The sequence below is a fragment of the Schistocerca piceifrons genome, chromosome 8 (genome assembly GCF_021461385.2).
Source record: "Schistocerca piceifrons isolate TAMUIC-IGC-003096 chromosome 8, iqSchPice1.1, whole genome shotgun sequence".
Lineage (NCBI taxonomy): Eukaryota > Metazoa > Arthropoda > Insecta > Orthoptera > Acrididae > Schistocerca > Schistocerca piceifrons.
Genome location: NC_060145.1, coordinates 267428802 through 267449318, shown reverse-complemented (window position 1 = coordinate 267449318; position 20517 = coordinate 267428802). Strand labels below are relative to the sequence as shown.

The 20517-nt window shown below is 44.8% G+C and overlaps 1 long non-coding RNA gene across 1 annotated transcript in view; it reads left to right on the top strand.

Annotated features, from left to right (window-relative positions):
• LOC124711713 overlaps positions 1-20517 on the top strand; it is a 496662-nt gene that overhangs the window by 164301 nt on the left and 311844 nt on the right. Inside the window, exon 3 of the long non-coding RNA XR_007005502.1 lies at positions 11772-11872. This is a non-coding gene — a long non-coding RNA (uncharacterized LOC124711713). The remainder of the gene's footprint in view (positions 1-11771; positions 11873-20517) is intronic.

Genomic DNA, 20517 nt, shown 5'->3' with positions numbered 1-20517 from the left:
GACAATTAAAATGGAAGCTGTCTGGATACCAACGGGTAATACTGACTTCATGTCGCCCTCCCCCTACCAATCTGTCATTCATCGAGATTTGAATGTCTGGAGCAACTTAAAATCCAGTATTCATCTCATGTAACACAAGAAAAATTCTGTGCTAGCATGTTTATACAGGGTCCTTTTCGTAATCGAGATTGTTGCTCGAGTTTTTTATGATATACACCAAGCTTCAGGTAATATTACTTTCAGACGTAATGGAACTATCCTTTTAAGCTTTAGATGATTTGTGCTTAACACGTTTCTTTGGAATCTACATCTACATGGATACTCTGCAAATCACATTTAAGTGCCTGGCAGAGGTTTCTTCGAACCATCTTCACAATTCTGTATTATTCCAATCTCGTATAACGCGCGGAGAGAACGAACACTTACATCTTTCCGTATGAGCTCTGATTTGCCTTAATTTATCATGGTGATAGTTTTCTCCCATGTAGGTCGGCGTCAACAAAATATTTTCGCATTGGAAGGGGAAAGTTGGTGACAGGAATTTCGTGGGAAGATTCCTCCGCAACGAATAACTCTGTTTTAATGTTGTCCTTTGCAAATCCTGTATCATTTCAGTGACACTCGATAATACAAAACCTGCTGCCCTTCTTTGAACTTTCATATCAATACAGGTAACTGTATCTTTCATTTACAGGTAAACACGTCTTTCCATTTCAGTGCTCACTGAAAGTGACACTCCTTGAATAGTCTTGGAAACCGTGGCTTTCTCATTCTTTAGCTGCTAAATGCAGAAGAAAATTAAAAATTAGTGGCGCAGCCTGTGGCTCATGTTTTCTTTGGACTGCAGGGTCTACGTGTGGAAAGTAGTATTCAGCCCCTTCATGCATTTTTCTTGCAACCAAACGCTACACGAGACATCACCGTTATAATAAACAAATTGACTGAGAAAATGGAGAAAAATTAGCGGTTACTCCATGAGCCGTCTCAAGAGATATTCGCCTGGCAACTGATCGAAATTTCCCCATAATGACGCCGTACAGTTTGTCATCAGTGGCTTCAGGATTATTAGCAGGTAACATTTTTATTTCTATAAACCTTGGAGTGAGAATACGATCTGAGGTGGGGAATTCATGGCAGTTGTTACTGAGAAATGACTTCACAAAGTTCATGTAAGAAGCCTACTATCCCAAAAGCCTCACGAATATGTATGCGGCTGCCTTTCGTCACCCCGCCATAATCGGACAAATTATATCCCGAATAAGGGTGTGCATGTGAAGATGTATTCGTCGCTTACCGATTCCAGGCCAAAAAACACTCGACAAAGGTCTCTGTGGTTGGACACGTTGAAGTATCATCCGGAGGAGTTCTGACAATGTTACGTCACTGAAGACGAAAGGTGGATCCGCCATTACATCCCGGAGACAAAATCACGATCAAAGTAATGCAAGGCTGATGAAGATGAAAAAGCACCGCAGCAAAAGCGAAGACTATTCCGTTTTTAAACTCTATAGTTTCGGGGCAGTTTGTCGTTGACTAAGATTAAACAGTGACTTTCTTATTATGTAAGGTTATTATACATTTGGTTAGTGAGTTGAAGCAGGAGCAACGGAGATAATCTCATCGTCATTCCTCAGGACACAGTTACTGCCTACACACAGTGTGTTGCGATAGCAACGAGGGCCGGACATCGAAACAGTTGCCCAACTAATCTGTCGCTCGTATGCCCGTTTTCTGTTTCCTAGCCTGAAAAGTTTCGTTGAACAATGAAGTAATTTATGGTGCAACCTATAACACCTTTCTTTTCTGAGGACACGAAAAATGGAACGTCACTGGATTAAATACATTAAGCTCAGAGGAATTTACGCAGGGAAACAAATTTTTCTTACCAACGTCGTCAGTCCAAATCTACCTAGTTGCGCCAGTTTCTCTTGATATCGTGCGGTGCCGGCCTGAGTCACCAGAGACGAGAGGCTGAAAACTTCTGTTCTTATTTCCCACGAAGTTTCATCATAGCTCTTTGTGACCTGGTCGTAACACCCGATTCGAAATGTGCATAGGAGGGTGCCTCGCATTTGCCAATTCTCGTTTCCTTTCTGTTCCTTTCCTCTCATTTCGTGACCCCGCGCCGGGCTGTTGGCGGCAAGTCCTTTGTGTGTGTCGCTGCCTTATTTGTAGCAGAGGGAAATCTTCCTTTGGCCTGCGAAATTGGAGTGCGGCACCCTTTTGTCGACGCTGGAAATATCTGCTCACGGCTGGTGCGTTTATTTTGCTAATTCCACGTTCCTCTTTCTGGCTACAGGCGGAGCCTGCCATTTTGTCAAATTCTTTTTATTAAGATGTGGCCCTGGGAAAAGAGTTTGCAGGGTGCGGGAGGGGGAACATCAGATCACAGACATCTAATAAAACATCAAAGATCCGCAAAAAAGACAGTTTTTACGATCGGCTAACAACTGATTATCACTCATTTCTGTACCGTGATTTATTAGCTGGTAACATGTTCAGGTTAACTGTGGAGTTACAGAAACTAGTTATACTATTTGGTATTTGAAGCCTCTTCCGAAATGGCGCAGTCATTTAGTGTAATGTTATACAATGTAATTAAGAGCTCTGAAATTGCTTGCTTCCGCTGCGTGCACCGGGCCCAGTCACTGTGCAAAATAATATTACTTTGTAATATACGTGTACTGCACGAAAGTATGATAAAATGTACTGTCTCGTTAATGTGCTCATCGCCTAAGTTCGACGTCAATGTGCAATAAACACTTAGAGGCAGGAAGTGGCAGCACTATCAGTGGAGGATATATACATTATTGACCATTAAAATTGCTACAACAAGAAGAAATGCAGATTATAAACGGATATTCATTGAACAAATATATTATACTAGAACTGACATGTGATTACATTTTCATGCAATTTGGGTGCATAGATATTGGGAAATCAGTACCCAGAACAAACACCTGTGGCCGTAATAACGGCCTTGATACGCCTGGGCTTTGAGTCAAACAGAGCTTGGATGGCGTGTACACGTACATCTGCCCATGCAGCTTCAACACGATACCACAGTTCATCAAGAGTAGTGACTGGCGTATTGTGATGAGCCAGTTGCTCGGCCACCATCGACCAGGCGTTTTCAGTTGGTGAGAGATCTGGAGAATGTGCTGGCCAGGGCAGCAGTCGAACATTTTCTGTATCCAGAAAGGCCCGTACAGGACCTGCAACATGCGGTCGTGCATTATCCTGCTGACATGTAGGGTTTCGCAGGGATTGAATGAAGGGTAGAGCCACGGGTCGTAACACATCTGAAATTTACCGTTCACTGTTCAAAGTGCCGTCAAGGCGAACAAGAGGTGACCGAGACGTGTAACCAATGACACTCCATACCATCACGCCGGGTGATACGCCAGTATGGCGATGACAAATACACGCTTGTAATGTGCGTTCACCGCGATGTCGCCAAACACGGATGCTACCATCATGATGCTATAAACAGAACTGGATTCATCCGAAAAAACGACGTTTTCCCATTCGTGCCCCCAGGTTCGTCGTTGAGTGCACCATCACAGTCGCCCCTGTCTGTGATGCAGCGTCAAGGATAACTGCAGTCACGGTCTCTGAGCTGATTGTCCGTGCTGCTGCAAACGTCGTCGAACTGTTCGTGCAGATGGTTGTTGTCTTGCAAACGTCCCCATCTGTTGACTCAGGGATCGAGACGTGGCTGCACGATCCGTTACAGTCATGCGGATAAGATGCCTGTCATCTCAACTGCTAGTGATACGAGGCCGTTGGTATCCAACACGGCGTTCCGTATTACCCTCCTGAACCCAGCGATTCCATATTCTGCTAACAGTCATTGGATCTCGACCAACGCGAGCAGCAATGTCGCCATAAGATAAACCACAGTCGCGATAGGCTACAATCCGACCTTTATCAAAGTCGGAAACGTGATGGTACACATTTCTTCTCCTTACACGAGGCATCACATCAACGTTTGACCAGGCAACGCCGGTCAACTGCTGTTTGTGTGTGAGAAATCGGTTGGAAACTTTCCTCATGTCAGCACGTTGTAGGTGTCGCCACCGGCGGCAACCTTGTGTGAATGCTCTGAAAAGCTAATGATTTGCATATCACAGTATCTTCTTCCTGTCGTTTAAATTTCGCGTATGTCTCACGTCATCTTCTTGGTGTAGCAATTTTATTGGCCAGTAGTGTGTAAAGCGTGTCAAGGGACACGGATAACAGTGTAGTCTCTGCCGCAATCCTGGAAAGCAGCGATGTGCCTTACGCCTAAAGTGGCATGAACATTGGCTTTCGGGGCTAGGATGGAAGCATTTCCGGAACGGCAAAGTTTGAAAACTGTCCCCATTCCGCTGTGGTTGTGCATGGCAAAATGAAGTTTTACAAAACCGGCGCCGAGGCAGCTGTGGTGCACCACGGGTCATAGATTGACGGATGGTTGCGGGTATTCTCACGGACGAATAGACGTGTATCTGTTGAGCAACGGTCCGTCCAGATGAACCATGGGGTAAGCAACAGTGTCTCCCCTCTCCAGCGAGCGTATGCGAACGTTGCTCCTGAGAAAGCGCTTGGTTCAATGCAGGTGGCATTTTCAAATGACTCTCGTTTTATGCTCCGTGAGACAGACGCTCGTTGGCGTGTACGGCGCGAAAAGTCTGAAAGCAAACACCCTGCAGCAATCATCGGAAGGGTCCAGGTCGCAAGAGGGTGAGTTATGGTCTGGGAGAATGTTTCGTGACACTTGCTGGGTGATCTCGTCAATCTGAAAGGCACAATGGGTCTGTGCATCTATCCTTGATGACCAGCCCATCGCTATATGCAGTTTGTTTTTCCACAGCATGGTGGCCTCTACCAGCAGGAGAATGCAACGTGTCGTCCAGTTCGCAGTGTACATGCGGGGTGCGAAGAGCAGCATGATGAGTTTACCGTACTCCCATGGCCACCAAAATCCCCAGATTTAAACCCAGTCAAGAATCTGTGAGACGACCTTGATCGAGCTGTTCGGGCCATGGAACCTCAGTTTATCTGTGTTTGCGACATTCGGTTATCGCCTGAAATTGGCCTACGAAGCTGAAAAGCCGGTTCGTGACCAAATAAATATAATTTTGCAGAACATTAGCAAGTATTTCCCCATTTAATATCATCACATTTGAGTTGGGGCGGAAGGCAAATACTTGCAAATTAAATATGTAATATTTTCGGTTTGCGTAGATTTGTGTGTATCAAAAAACAGCTGTGGAAGACAACAGCAAATGTTCATATTGATCCGTATCACCATCAGGCGAGCTGCGGGAATCTACCGGGTGATCAAAAAGTCAGTATAAATTTGAAAACTGAATAAATCATGCTTGGAATGACATGGGGTTTTATTGGAACCAAAAACATACATAAGTTCAAAATATGTCCGACAGACGGCGCTTCATCTGATCAGAATAGCAATAATTAGCATAAAAAAGTAAGATAAAGCAAAGATGATGTTCTTTAAACGAAATGCTCAGTATATCCACGATCATTCCTCAACAATAGCTGTAGTCTAGGAATAATGTTGTGGACAGCACTGTAAAGCATGTCCGGAGTTAGAGGCATTGGCGTCGGATGTTGTCTTTCAGCATCCCTAGAGATGTCGGTCGATCACGATACGCTTGCGACTTCAGGTAACCCCAAAGCCAATAATCGCACGGACTGAGGTCTGGGGACCTGGGAGGCCAAGCATGACGAAAGTGGCGGCTGAGAACACGATCACCACCAAACGACGCGCGCAAGAGATCTTTCACGTGTCTTGCAATATGGGGTGGAGCGCCATCCTGCATAAACATCGTACGTTCCAGCAGGTGTTTATCAGCCAGGCTGGGGATGATGCAATTCTGTAACATATCGGCGTACCTCTCACCCGTCACGGTAGCAGTCACTGACGGTTTGCTGTCCAGCGCCATCTGTCGGACATGTTGTGAACTTTTTTTTGTTCTAATAAAACCCCATGTCATTCCAAGCATGTGTTTCAATCAAATTTATACTGACTTTCTGATCACCCGGTACATCCTCTATTATTAGGATGAAATGACTAATCGGAAAGAAACGAAAGATATCCTGTAATAGCAGATTGGTCGTCTTTTTAAATTGTGCAAAGGAAATTTTTCTCCTACCTACAGTCTGAATTCTATGACGCCTCAGACTTGGCACTCGTCAAAAAAGTGCTCGAAAAGGCAGGTTTCCTCTTACGTTATTGGTATGTGGGCAACATTTTAACTAAACTGCGACATTCATACACTAAATAAAAGTAGAAATTTCGACAATTCTGGATGGTACAACGTATCGATGTTCGTTATTCGATGTAAACAGAATATGAGCTCAAAGTCTTTACGTTGAATGTCACTGAATTCTCCAGAAAGAACCTTTCTGCTGTTACTTTTTCTACACTGACTACACAGTGCTGCCTGTTTCGTTTCGTGATGGCGGATCCGCCTCCCGTGACAGCGGATTGCCAATTCTGCATTATGCAAGGCGTCCGGATACTTTTGATCTGTGTAATTTCGTGGCTTTGCATTTACATTAATCTCATTCCACTGATTGAGTCGTTCATTCGATTTCAGTGCATTTATTTCAGTACAAAAAATGATAGACGTGTCTGTTGCCGGTGGTGCGGGGGGGGGGGGGGGGGGTCAGGGATTTTCTCTACCTCGTGATGACTGGGTGTTGTGTGATGTCCTTAGGCTAGTTAGGTTTAAGTAGTTCTAAGTTCTAGGGGACTGATGACCATAGATGTTAAGTCCCATAGTGCTCAGAGCCATTTTTTTGTGTCTGTTGGTGACTGGCGCACCACCTAGTGAAGGAAGGTGTGTGGAATGAAAGTTCTGCTGTGGTGCGTTATGTGCAGTGCCTTCCCGTATGTCGGGTCGTGTTGTGCAGACTAACTCGAGAGCTGGCAGCAGCGTGCCTTCTGGCTCTAGAGACGGTGCTTTGCTATTTCCAGCTCGCACGGCGTAAACAGCGCCTGTGTAAATACACCAGTGGCAGACTTGCTGGCGCGATGTGACGCGGTGCCGACTCTAGCGTTCGTTAGCGCCAAATGTTCTCACAGTGGCAGAGAAGACATTCACTACCGCTTAAAAATACACAAGTCTAAAAAATAATAAATTACAGGCGGCGCACTCCCTCATTGCACTACTGTTTTTGAGAAGACTGTCACACAGACGGACTAGGGGAGGTATTTTACTAGAGGAGCAATTTTGGGTCCGTGTGGGACGTGCAACATTGTATCAACTGCGGAAAATTGTTAGGGAAATCACATTGGTCTTCAACGATAGAGACGATTGGTAGAAGGATCCTATGAGATGTTACTCGGGACTTTGACAGCGTCCTGTTGCTTGGGCTTCTTTATAACAGTGGGCGTACATTCGCAGTACAAATCGAAAATATCGAATTCCTTCATAGAGTGATCCATGCATGATGGCCCTAGTGATCGGTGAGAACCTCTGTCTTGTACTATGCGCCTACTTCGCCAACTTTGCAAGATACAAGACTCCTATTCCAGAAGACGATGATTCAGATCCCCGTCCGGATATCCATATCACGGTTTTAGTCATTTCCGTAAACAGCTTTAGGCAAATAATGCGTAATTTATCTGAAAAGAGCCCAGTGTAGTACTTCTCAATGCGATCCAATGATCTGTCTCTAATGATCACGTCGTCGACAGGACGTTAAAACTCAAAACTTCGCCACGCATCAGCAAGTACATCTACGAAAATGACATCACTAGAAATCCCAGAATCTTATCCCCAGCTATAATTCAGGTCCGACTACAAGATGTTAAGCGTGATCTGGAGAGGTGGACACGGCCTAGCGACTGGGACTTACTGGGGCCAAAATCAGGCACTCCTCCGGACCAAGAACCACCGTCGAGTAATTGAAGATGTACGACTGTTTGTCGTTCCATTTCAGTAGACCATGACAACAAAGTATCTATGACACTTGATTGGCGCTTACGTAGGAGGTCTTTACTCATACTTGGTTTACATGATGCTTCTAAATCAATGATGCAATGTGTTTTCTCATTAATCTGGGCCGTAAGAACGAAGGACTCATTGTAGACTGCCTGGGTTTTCCAGATGACATGGCACTGATTGCTGATTCTCTTGAAATGGCAACAATGTAGGTAAACTTCCTAAGAAGACCTTCAGCCAAAGTGGGTCTTCAAGTGTCGCTGGAGAAAACAGTTCTTCACCAACATCAAAGAAGCTAACAGAGAGATGTTACTAGACCAGGGAAACATCAAAAGGACTGAGAAGTTTAAGGATCTCGGCGAATGGATTGAAGCCAACTTATCTCAAAAAACGTCATTATCCATGAGAGTCAACGAGTTGTAGCTAGCCTATCGACTGACTATGAACACCTACGACAAAAAATGCCCGTCACGTAACCTGAAACTTAAGCACTACCCATGTCATACGACCAGAAGCCCTGTATGCTATGGAATATCTTTCCACGAACCGGAGAGGTCTGATGAAGATATAGGAAGTCAGAGAGAGGAGAATCCTGAGGAAGAGCTTAAGCTCGGTAGAAGGAGGTGGGTAATTCAGAAGGCGACATAACTCGGAGTTATACGAGCATATCGAGAGGCTCTCTGATTGCGCAAGAAAAAGAAGGGTAGCTTTCTATAGCCATGTTGCAAGATTGCCCTCAAACAGAATGACCAACCGTCTGTTCACCTCATGCCAAAACAAGAAGATTCGCACCGCTTTGCTGACAGGAACTGAAACGGACTTTAAAGAACTGAGTATAACTGATCTCCAGAGCAGACAGTCTATGAGACGTACCCTGAAGGAAGCCCGAGAATTTCAGGAAAAGCCCCGAAGGAAAGGTACCCCGTGGACAGAAGAAAGGAAGAAGTTACTTCGGCAGCGGATGCTACAGTACTGGGCAAAAATCAAAGCCCAACAGTTGAACAAGCGTGGTACAAAGTAGGCCCATTCGAAACAAGAAGAAAAAGAAAGGTCATCACTGTCCGTTTAGTGCCAGTTGCAATTTTGCAGGCCCTGGATCTGGTCTGTGCCACAGCACCGAAGTTCACATCAAGAAACTACAACAACTTTAAAACAAGGTAATAGAGTGCATATGCCACGTACAAAGAAATTTTACAGCCCGCTTTCTCTACGATTAGGTAAGGAAGAGCAAGTATTAGACGATTCCAAAATACGCCCGGAAACTTGACAGTAAAGCCAGGACGTCCCATAATTCCATAATACACCCATCAAAAAAAGTTTTCATCGCTTCGGTTCCGATAATTCCGGAACCTGAACAGAAAATTGGAATAGAGATAATATATGTGAACATCATTTCCGCCCTTCTTTTTTTCCTCATGAAAACCAAACATTGCATATTGTACCACCATGCAGCGAGACCTTCAGAAGTGGTGGTCCAGATTGCTGTACATACGGATAACTATAGGACCCAGTAGCACGTCCTCTTGCATTGATGCACGCCTCTATTTGTCATGGCATACTATCCATAAGCTCATCAAGGCACTGGTGGTCCAGATTGTCCCACTCCTCAACGGCGATTCGGCGCAGATCCCTCAGAGTGGTTGGTGGGTCACGTCATCCATAAACAGCCCTTTCCAATCCATCCCAGTCATGTTAGATAGGGTTCATGTCTGGAGAATATGCTGGCCACTCGTGTCGAGCAGCGATATCGTTGTCCTGAATGAAGCCATTCACAAGATGTCCATGATGGGGCCGCGAATTGTCGTCCATGAAGACGAATGCCTCGCCAATACGCTGCCGATATGGTTGCAGTATCGGTCGGAGGATGGCATTCACGTATCGTACAGCCGTTACGGCGCCTTCCATGACCACCAGCGGCGTACGTCGGCCCCCCTCATATTGCCACCCCAAAACAGCAGCGAACCTCCACCTTGCTGCACTCGCTGCACAGTATGTCTAAGGCGTTCAGCCTGACCGGATTGCCTCCAAACACGTCTCCGACGATTGTCTGGTTGAGGGCATATGCGACACTCATCGATGAAGAGAACGCGATGCCAATCCTGAGCAGTCCATTCGGCATGTTTTTAGACCCATCTGTACCGTGCTGTATGGTGTCGTGGTTGCAAAGATGGACCTCGCCATGGACGTCGGGAGTGAAGTTGCGCATCATCCAGCCTCTTGTGCACCTTTTGAGTCGTAACAACGTCGTGTGGCTGCACGAAAAGCATTACTCAACATGGTGGCTGTGCCGTCAGGGTTCTTCCGACCCATAATCCGCAGTAGCCATAGTAGCTGTTGGGCGGCCTGAGCGAGTCATGCCATCAACAGTTCCTGTCTCTCTGTATCTTCTCCATTTCCGAACAACATCGCTTTGGTACACTCCCAGACGCCTGGGCACTTCCCTTGTTGAGAGCCCTTCCCGGCACAAAGTAACAATGCGGACGCGATCGAACAGCGGTATTGACCGTCTAGGCATGGTTGAACTACAGACAACACGAGCCGTGTACCTCCTTTCTGGAGGAATGACGAACTGATTGTCTGTCGGACTCCCTCCGTCTAATAAGCGCTGCTCGTGCATGGTTGTTTACATCTTTGGGCGAGTTTAGTGACATCTTTGAACTAACAAAGGGACTGTGTCATCAAGGCTAAGGGTGGGCCAACACCATACTGAATTCCAGCATTACCGATAGAGGGCGCGACGAACTTTTAAGTCTTTCTAGCCAGGTGTCAAATAAAAGGACACGAGAGATCTCTCTTGTGCTTATAGATATCATTTATTATGAAACGAAGTGAATTATCAGCTACGAAAACTAAAACTATGATTGATTTTAACGCTCATAATAAATCTGTAAGAAATTGTTAAATGGTGATCCATGACCTTGTTGGTACATGTTGATCACAAATGCAACTTGGAAAAAAAACTATGTGTGCCTCATCTTATATTTACTATGGCGTGTCGTGTAGACAAAAAGTGCCCGCTTAGTTAAAATAATTAGAAAGGAATTTTAGATTAAAATATGTATAGCTTTAGATGGATAGCAACAATGGTTCTGTAACTAGTGAAATTTTCTCTGCTGAATTTTCATATCCGCATTCTGTACCACTTCGAGATTAATGGAAAGTTTACAATTATAGCTCTTGAAATGCAATTATTCGTGTGTGTGTATGTGAAATTCGTCGAGTGTGAACACGTAGGTTTAGTAAACATGTAACATTAGGAATACCAACATAGGTCTAATTCGTACAGAAATGACATCATCTACATCATGAAAGTACGCGTTTGTGTAATATTGCAAAATTTAGTTAGAGAACGAACTATTTTTGTCTCTTGCTTTCGTTGCAGGTTTTTTCTAAAAAAGAACGCGTATAAAGCTAAAACAGCACTTAATGAAACTGGTGCACAGTTAATGAGACAGTGAACGGGCACCCCCGCCCCCACCCCTCTTATTTTAGAGACTGTTTAACTTTTCTGTCCTTTCGCATTCGACAAAAGCCAATGTTTTATGTACCAGAACAGATTCTGGTAAAAGAGATTCAGGCATAAGTATCTCAATTGCGCTCATACCTATTCTCATGTAGATTCATAGGATTTTGTACCTTGTTACACGATGGTTTTGGCAAGCGGGCAGCTAGAGGTTACCGCATTTCACACTCCTGAGATGAAATGCCATGGTATGGGTTTTTAATTAAAATAAGTTCTTCGGTTAACTGATGTAAATAAAATATGCATATACTATTTCGCTTTTAAATAGTGTATTTTTTACGTTGTTTCAGTTCCCTGCGACCGAACTGCACGTTGGAGGAACAAGACATATTAGCACGAGTTGTATGAGATAGCTTCGTCCGTAAAGGATTTGACAGTGTATGGAAGGAAGGTAAGAGAGAGATATATATACACATATTTTGCTCGCATAAACTAACATACACCAAACTTTGAGAAACTAACTCCATTCCTGGAGAGCCATGCGATGGACTGTATGCCGTAGTAACTACAGACAGTTTCGTCATAGTAAAAGATTTATTATCAGTACTGCAAAAATACAATACTTCCCATTTTGCCAAATACTATCACGTACGCCTCCATAAAGTCTTCGAGTGAGCAATGGCACCTCTTTCCAACTTAGACGATACTATAAATAGTCCTTCATATCATTGAGACATGTCTGGTGCTTCAGCACCAGTCTACGACAGCATACAGGAAATGATCATCATCCGTAAAACGTTTAGCAAGCAGATATTGAAAAAATAAAATAGTCTGAAAGCTCCAGGCCGACATTGCACGGAACATAGTAACATGTCTCTCCGTTAAATTACGTATGACTATCTGTTCACCCATTTCCTACAGACAACGACAATAATGTCCTGAAACGCCCGGGACGTGTTATTTTCCTACTGCAAAAACAGGGTACACCGCCTGTGACGTCGCTTCCACTATTGCAGTGTTTTACTCCTTCCACAGTCGGATCAGAGGTGCTGATTGCGTTAGTCAAGCCCTTCTAATTACTGAACACAGAAAGCGAAAGGCTGTCAGCCTCAAAACAGCTGCGTATGTTCTGTGCACAAACTTACCTTACTTCACGAATGACACATGAACAAATGATGCTAAATTACTTATCAAACTCTGTATTCAGAGTATTGATGAAAAAGAAGCATTTCCATCGTAGTAGACTTTTTAAACAATTATTTGTGAATGAATGACGAGGCAAAGTTAATTGACGTAATGATGTGATACGTACTCTTTTTGCAGTATTCTGTATTGCAGTCGAAAAGAATTTTCTCAGATTGACAACCGCGTTTCATATTTTCATTAAAAGTTGCCTGCGATCAAAAATTTCCCTGTTGAACTTCCAATCGAAGCAGGTCAATTTCGACTTTTTCTCGTCACTTCCATCAGCGGAGAACTCCAACCAGAAATAAAAAATTTTACGGATGTGTGTATCTTGTTTAGAATTTTGTTGTGCATTCTGCAGTGCTGAAACTTTAGTACAGAGCTTTATTATAAAAACCGCAAACATCAACGATTAAGCTTACTCTCAAATGCCTGCATGTCATTAGAATTTGATCAAGAGAAGTGAGTATCGGATATATTACGAGGGTAATCCCAAAAGTAAGGTCTCCTATTTTTTTGTAAGTACAGAACTCTATTTGTGTGGCAGTTGGTCACAATGTTATGAAGAGTGCTTCACGCTCTGTGTGTAAACATGCGCACGCCGCGCTGAGGCGCTCAGTCTTGGCTTGGCAGCCGTTGAGAATGGAGCTCCAGTTGGATGTTACTGCCAAGTGCGAATTGCGCGCAGTTATTCGTTGGTTGAACACAAAGGGCACTGCGCCGATTGAAAACCATCGCCAATTGACGGAAGTGAATGGTGAGTCGTGCATGGATGTCAAAAATGTTTGTAAGTGGTGTAGAGAGTTTGCAGCTGGTCGGACCGAAATTCACGACGAACAAAGGAGCGGGAGAACGTCAATTTCTAAGGAGACAGTGTTGAAGGTTGAGCAAAGCGTGCGTGAAGATCGGCGGATCACCCTGGATGATCTCTACATGTTGGTTCCTCAGGTTTCCCGAAGCACCGCCCACAGAATTTTAACGGAAACACTGAACTACCGGAAGGTGTGCGCAAGATGAGTGCCCTGCATGCTGACTGAGGACCACATGCGGCAACGCGCTGATGCTTCCCGCGCATTCCTTCACAGCCGAACAGGACAACTTTCTGGACTCACTTGTCACGGGTGACGAAACCTGAGACCAAGTAACAATCACGCCCAGTGGCGGCATCCTCCTTCGCCAAAGCCGCGGGAATTCAAACACAGTCTGCCGGTAAAGTCATGACAACCGTTTTTTGGGATCGGAAAGGGGTATTATTGGTCGACTTTATGCCCACTGGGACCACAATTAACGCTGACACGTACTGTGAGACTCTGAAAAAACTCAAACGGACAATTCAGAACCGGAGAAGAGGAATGTTGATCGAGGGCGTACACATTTTCCATGACAACGCTCGCCCACACATCGCTCGGCAGACTGTTGCTCTCCTGCAACAGTTTCAGTGGAACATAATCACCTGCCCACCCTATAGTCCTGACTTTGCGCCCAGTGACTCTCACGTTTCCTAAGTTAAAAGAACATTTGGCCGGAAGCGATTCAGCTCCGACGACGAGTTGAAAGAATAGGTTCAAAACTTTCTGAACAGCATGGCGGCGAGCTGGTATGACATGGGCATAAAAAACTGCCAAAGCGTCTACAAAAATGCATCGACAGAAATGGTGATTATGACGAAAAATAGCTAAATGTTCAAGCTGTAAACTAATGTAAACCATTGTAGAAATAAACAGGTCTATGTACTTAAAAAAAAATAGGAGACCTTACTTTTGGGATTGCCCTCGTATGTAACGCTCGGTCTGAGTATCTACGGAAGCCGTGGACGTTTCTGAAACAAATATGATTATTTTTTGTGTGGTACGAAAACCATGTAATTACGTAGCTAGAGTATTTGTGGTGAGAAAGATTGTTGGCGTGACGTATATTCTAGAATTAATGCAACCTTTACCCATTATATGAAACGTATATTCGAGGAAGTAGAGTACTGGCCATAAAAATTGCTACATCACAAAGATGACGTGCTACAGACGCGAAATTTCGCGAAGTTTAACTTACGGGAAGAAGATACTGTGGTATGCAAATGATTAGCTTTTCAGAGCATTCACACAAGGTTGGCGCCGGTGGCGACACCTACAACGTACTGACATGAGGAAAGTTTCCAACCAATTTCTCATACACAAACAGCAGTTGACCGGCGTTGCCTGATGAAACGTTGTTGTGATGCCTCGTGTAAGGAGGAGAAATGTGTACCATCACGTTTCCGACTTTGATAAAGGTCGAATTGTAGCCTATCGCGATTGCGGCTTATCGTACCGCGACATTGCTGCTCGCGTTGGTCGAGATCCAATGACTGTTAGCAGAATATGGAATCGGTAATACGGAACGCCGTGCTGGATCCCAACGGCCTTATATCACGAGCAGTCGAAATGACAGGCATCTTATCCACATGGCTGTAACGGATCGTGCAGCCACGTCTCGATCCCTGAGTCAACAGATGGGGACGTTTGAAAGACAACAACCATCTGCACGAACAGTTCGACGACGTTTGCAGCAGCATGGACAATCAGCTCGGAGACCATGGCTACGGTTACCCCTGACGCTGCATCACAGACAGGAGCGCCTGCGATGGTGTACTCAACGACGAACCTGGTGCACGAATGGCAAAACGTCATTTTTTCAGATGAATCCAGTTCTGTTTATAGCATCATGATGGTCGCATCCGTGTTTGGCGACATCGCGGTGAACGCACATTGGAAGCGTGTATTTGTCATCGCCATGCCGGCGTATCACCCGGCGTGATGGTATGGAGTGCCATTGGTTACACGTCTCGGTCACCTCTTGTTCGCATTGACGGCACTTAGAACAGTGAACGGTACATTTCAGATGTGTTACGACCCGTGGCTCTACCCTTCATTCGATCCCTGCGGAACCCTACATGTCAGCAGGATAATGCACGACCGCGTGTTGCAGGTCCTGTACGGGCCATTCAGGATACAGAAAATGTTCGACTGCTGCCCTGGCCAGCACATTCTCCAGATCTCTCACCAATTGAAAACGTCTGGCCAATAGTAGCCGAGCAACTGGCTCGTCACAATACGCCAGTCACTACTCTTGATGAATGGTGGTATCGTGTTGAAGCTGCATGGGCAGCTGTACCTGTACGCGCCATCCAAGCTCTGTTTGACTCAATGCCCAGGCGTATCAATGCCGTTATTACGGCCAGAGGTAGTTGTTCTGGGTACTGATTTCTCAGGATCTATGCACCCAAATTTCGTGAAAATGTAATCACATGTCAGTTCTAGTATAATATATTTGTGCAATGAATATCCGCTTATCATCTGGATTTCTTCTTGGTGTAGCAATTTTAATGGTCAGTAGTGTATATCCTTTGGCTTTTACTGGATCGTCGCCTATCAGTGTTTTGCGAGAGCTTCTTCCCGATGAGTAGCTTTAGTCTAAATTTTACTCTCCATTCTTCCAGACATACGTGTGCACTTAGACGCTTTTGAACCACTTAGTGAGCTCTTCGTTGTTGCCTACATTGCCTTCGTTTACAGCTGCTGCGTAAACAGCAGTGACGTTTTTCATTCCACGAACACCTGCGTTCAGGTAGCTTTTCTTGTATTTCGGGTACCATAAAAATGTCACTCTAATACAAGTGTAGAGAAAACTCTGGGACTCACATCGTTAAATTTCGACTGTTATATTGTTGCGGCACTTAAATGTTGTAGGCATACAAAAAAGTTTTGCTTTTAAGATGCTAGTTCCTAAGTGCCCTTACTTAACGGGAAACAAGTTTGTGTGTAGTACGCTATTTCTCCGTCCGCTGTTTGTCAGGTGTATCTGTTGGGCTGTTTCTGTAATGTTTCTAAGCTCCGTGTTTTTTTTAGGGTGTGGGAGGGAGGGATGGGGGAGGTTCAAGTTTTATGTCTAGTCGACATCATTAGAGATGGTGCAGTAGCTCAGTTGAAATGCATGGGTGGGGGGAACCTCGTAACATTCGCCCAGAACAGACTTTTATAGTATATCTAATTCGGAATATGATATGAAACTCAGCGAAAAACATATTTACAGATGTTAACGATCTTTTCAGTCGTTATGTAGGTGACCTGGACATTTTATTTAATCTTTCACAAACAGGCTAGATGCCCCGAGAGACATTGCTGTTTGGACGCGCTGGGAAGTAGTCCATTGTCAAGTGGTGCCTGACCCCTCTCAAAATTCACAATGCTGATTTTCGAAGGTAACTTTTCGAGTAGCTGTATTCCCCAAAAGCTCAAAACCATGCTCTGCGATCAAAAGACATTTTTGTAAGTCATAAAATCGTCAAGTTACCAAAATTCTGCCTCGACGGCACTGATGAACACCTTTTGAACCGCAGCCTGCGCCTACCGGCTTAGCTCAAAACGAGCACCCCAACTATCGAAGTACATAGTCCAAACAGTTGCTTGGAACACCAGGTTCTCCGACTGCTTCAAGCTTGATTCACCTTGCGTTACGCTTAATCTCAGCGACGGTGTCAAAGCGTGAGTACAGTCAGGGAACGAACCACAACGCTATTTAAAATAAGAGTCATCTACAAATTCAACATACATTTTGCTTCATAGAGACTTTTACGAGAGACTTACGCATGCAATTAATATGAAAGCACCGAAATGAGCGGCAAAAGTGCTGTTACTATAGAGAAACATTAGTTAAGGATCTGCCTGTTAATGCTTGCCGACAAGGGAAAAAAAAGAAAAAAAGAATACATGAAACATACATGAATGTAGAAATCAGGCATTAAACTGAGGATTCTGCACAGTTATAAAACACGGTCTGTAGAACTTTTTGAGATTACCTTAGAGGCAGGTTAGAGGCGCCTGTACTCTGGAAACTGTAGTAATTGCTAGTTACCGTCGTGATTCTGATGTGACTAATTGTCGCTACCAGAGAAGCAACAAGATTCTAAGCGGTTTTTCTTGACTGAACCGGTAGCCTTCCATGAACTTCTGAGGCCTTAGGCACTCAGGTAATCTGTGGCAACATGGCGCCTAAGCTGTAGGTCCATGTGGCCTGGAGGCTGACTGTACTTACGGCGGAAGACACTTGTTGTCTCAACAAGATTAATCAGTAAAATGAGAGCGACCGCTAATGTTGGATGCTATTTAAAACCTTTGGCAGTAAGCAAAGGTGTCCTTAGGCATGGGCCGAAGTGGCCTTGCGGTTCAAGGCGCTGCAGTCTGGAACCGCGAGACCGCTACGGTCGCAGGTTCGAATCCTGCCTGGATGTGTGTGCTGTCCTTAGGTTAGTTAGGTGTAACTAGTTCTAAGTTCTAGGGGACTAATGACCTCAGAAGTTGAGTCCCATAGTGCTCAGAGCCATTTGAACCATTTGAACCTTAGGCATGGCCAAGGGTACGTTGGTAGGACCCTCTTGATCTCGATATATTACGATGGTGCACAAGTTCATAAAGGTTTTGTTTTGCATGTTGGTATTCCGTTTGCTATGAGTTTATTTGTCGATTGCCATTTTTTATTTGTAGTGCCCTGTTGCTATTTGAATTAACACATTTTAATTTGGAGATAGTGAGTGGAGCTGTGGACGCTAGAAAATGAAATGCCAAGTGGAGAAATCGGAGTATTTCCGACGTATTCTTCTGTTTGAGTTCAGTAGAGGGGTGACAGCAGCGGCAGCAGCCTGAAACATTTGCGATGTGTATGGGGATAACGCCGTTGGACAGAGCACGGCAAGAAAATAGTTTTCTCTGTGTAAGGAGGATCTTGTTAACATTAGTGTCTCTCCATGTTAAGGAAGACCTTCGGGGTTTGGTGAAGATCGTTTAAGCGCATAAATCCACAATGATGGACGTCACTGTACTTGAGAACTGGTAAATGTGATGAACTTTTATCATTCCTCCATCGTACGACATTTGCTTGCAACGGGGAAGGTTTAAAAATCGGGTCTAAGGGTACCTTATGCTCTAAGTTAAAATTAACAAAACTCAGTAGGTAACCATATGTGCATCTCTGCTTGCCCGTCACCAATTGGCTCATGAACAACGCCGATCATTCCTATGCTGTTTCATTACTAGTGGCTAGAAATTGTCTCTTCATGCTACCATAACGAAAAGAAAGGGATGGTTGCGTACGAAGACCTGCACGCATCGACAAAAGATAATGTTATGCATCTGATGGAACAGCGACGGTGTGATATACTACGAATTACTTCCCCCAGGTGTAACGTCACTGCTGACATTATTTTAATTGTCCAAAACAAAGACGTCATGCAGATGCAGTCCAAGAACAACGACCAGGAAGACTGCGTGAAGTGACGCTACTCCACGATAACGCCCGCCTGCATTCTGCTAGACTGACGAAAAACACTGTAGGCGTTGAGTTGGAACCGCACGGGTCTATACAGGTCAGTGGCTGCTAAATGTAATTTATCTGAAATGATGGGAAACAGCTGAACAACACCCACCTTATCACCTGCTCATGCGACCTCAGATTTTCATCTTTTTCGCTTTCTATCGAACAACCTTAACGGTACTTCCTTTACAGATGAAACTGCGCCTCGATCATGGCTCACCGAGTTCTTCGCTTCAGAACACTGTGATTTTTACAGTTACGGAATCGAAAAGTTACGGCAGCGTTGGCAGACTGTTGTAAGTGATAAGGAGAATATACAGGGCGAATCAAAAATCCTTGGACACCTTCATAAGTTGGAAGATTAAAGGGAAAATTGAAATGTGATGATGGGAACATAGGTTTGATGTGGGGCCGCAACTTTTGGAGTGAATGTCATTCACAGCCGCCATCTTGAAATCCGCCATTTTGGATTCAAGTCATTTTTTTTTTTAAATGGGAAGGGGGGGGGGGGGGTGTATGACACATCAAATGGCACTCGCTTGAGCTCTGGAATTTAGTGGTGTAATTTGTTTTTGTCTATCTTGTACAGTTTAGAGGTTATTAATGTTCAAAGTTGGGAAATTACGCTCATACCGACTGCTACAAGTTGTACATGTTGTCCATCCCGTGCAATACACAACTGTAGTCGATGCAACTACTCTCACTGTACATGGAGGAGAGTGTCTCCTGCAATTTGGTCACAGGCGTGTTGTATGCGTTCCTCCAGGTGACTCAAATCACGGATGCTCTCAGCATACACTGTCTGCTTAAGATGTCCCCATAGATAAAGAAAAGGGGCGTTAAGTCAGGGGATCTGAACGGCCACTCCATGGGATCACGGCGACCAATCCACTTCCCTGGCAGTTATTCCTCCAACAATTCACGGACACGAGTGCCACAGTGTGGAGGGGCTCCATCGTGCTGAAAATACGATGAGAAAATGCCGTCAACGTTCAATGTGGAAGGGAACACCGTTCAGTGTGGAAGGGAACACAAGGTCCAGCAGCAGCATCAGGTACTGTGGTGCAGTTAAGGTGTTGTAAATGAAAAATGGCCCATTGATGCGGGTGTCCCATCTCCCACACCACACCATCACCTTCGCTGTACTATGTTCTCGAATTGGGGCAACCCAGTTCGGATTTACGCCACTCAAGTATCGACAATTATGTCGATTAACCTCCCCGCTCAAAGTGAAATGCGCCTCGTCGCTGAACAGTATGCCCTTGGCAAGCGAAGGATCCAGTTCGTGTTGTTCAGTAGCCCACAGGCAGAACTCCAACCAGCGATCAGAGTCATCCTCGTTAAGTCGATGTTGCATCTGCGGCTAGTAAGGATGCCACTAATTGGTGTGCAATATCCGGACAACGGAGGTTTGTCTTGTTCCACATGCTAGGGCCCTACGACGGGTACTTCGTTTAGGACTTTTCACAAACGACGCAACAACCGCAGTTGCGGTTTCCTCATTGGTGGCAGTCCTTGGTCGCCCACTACGTGCCCTATCGTGAACAGAGCCCGTCTCTCGGAATTTGG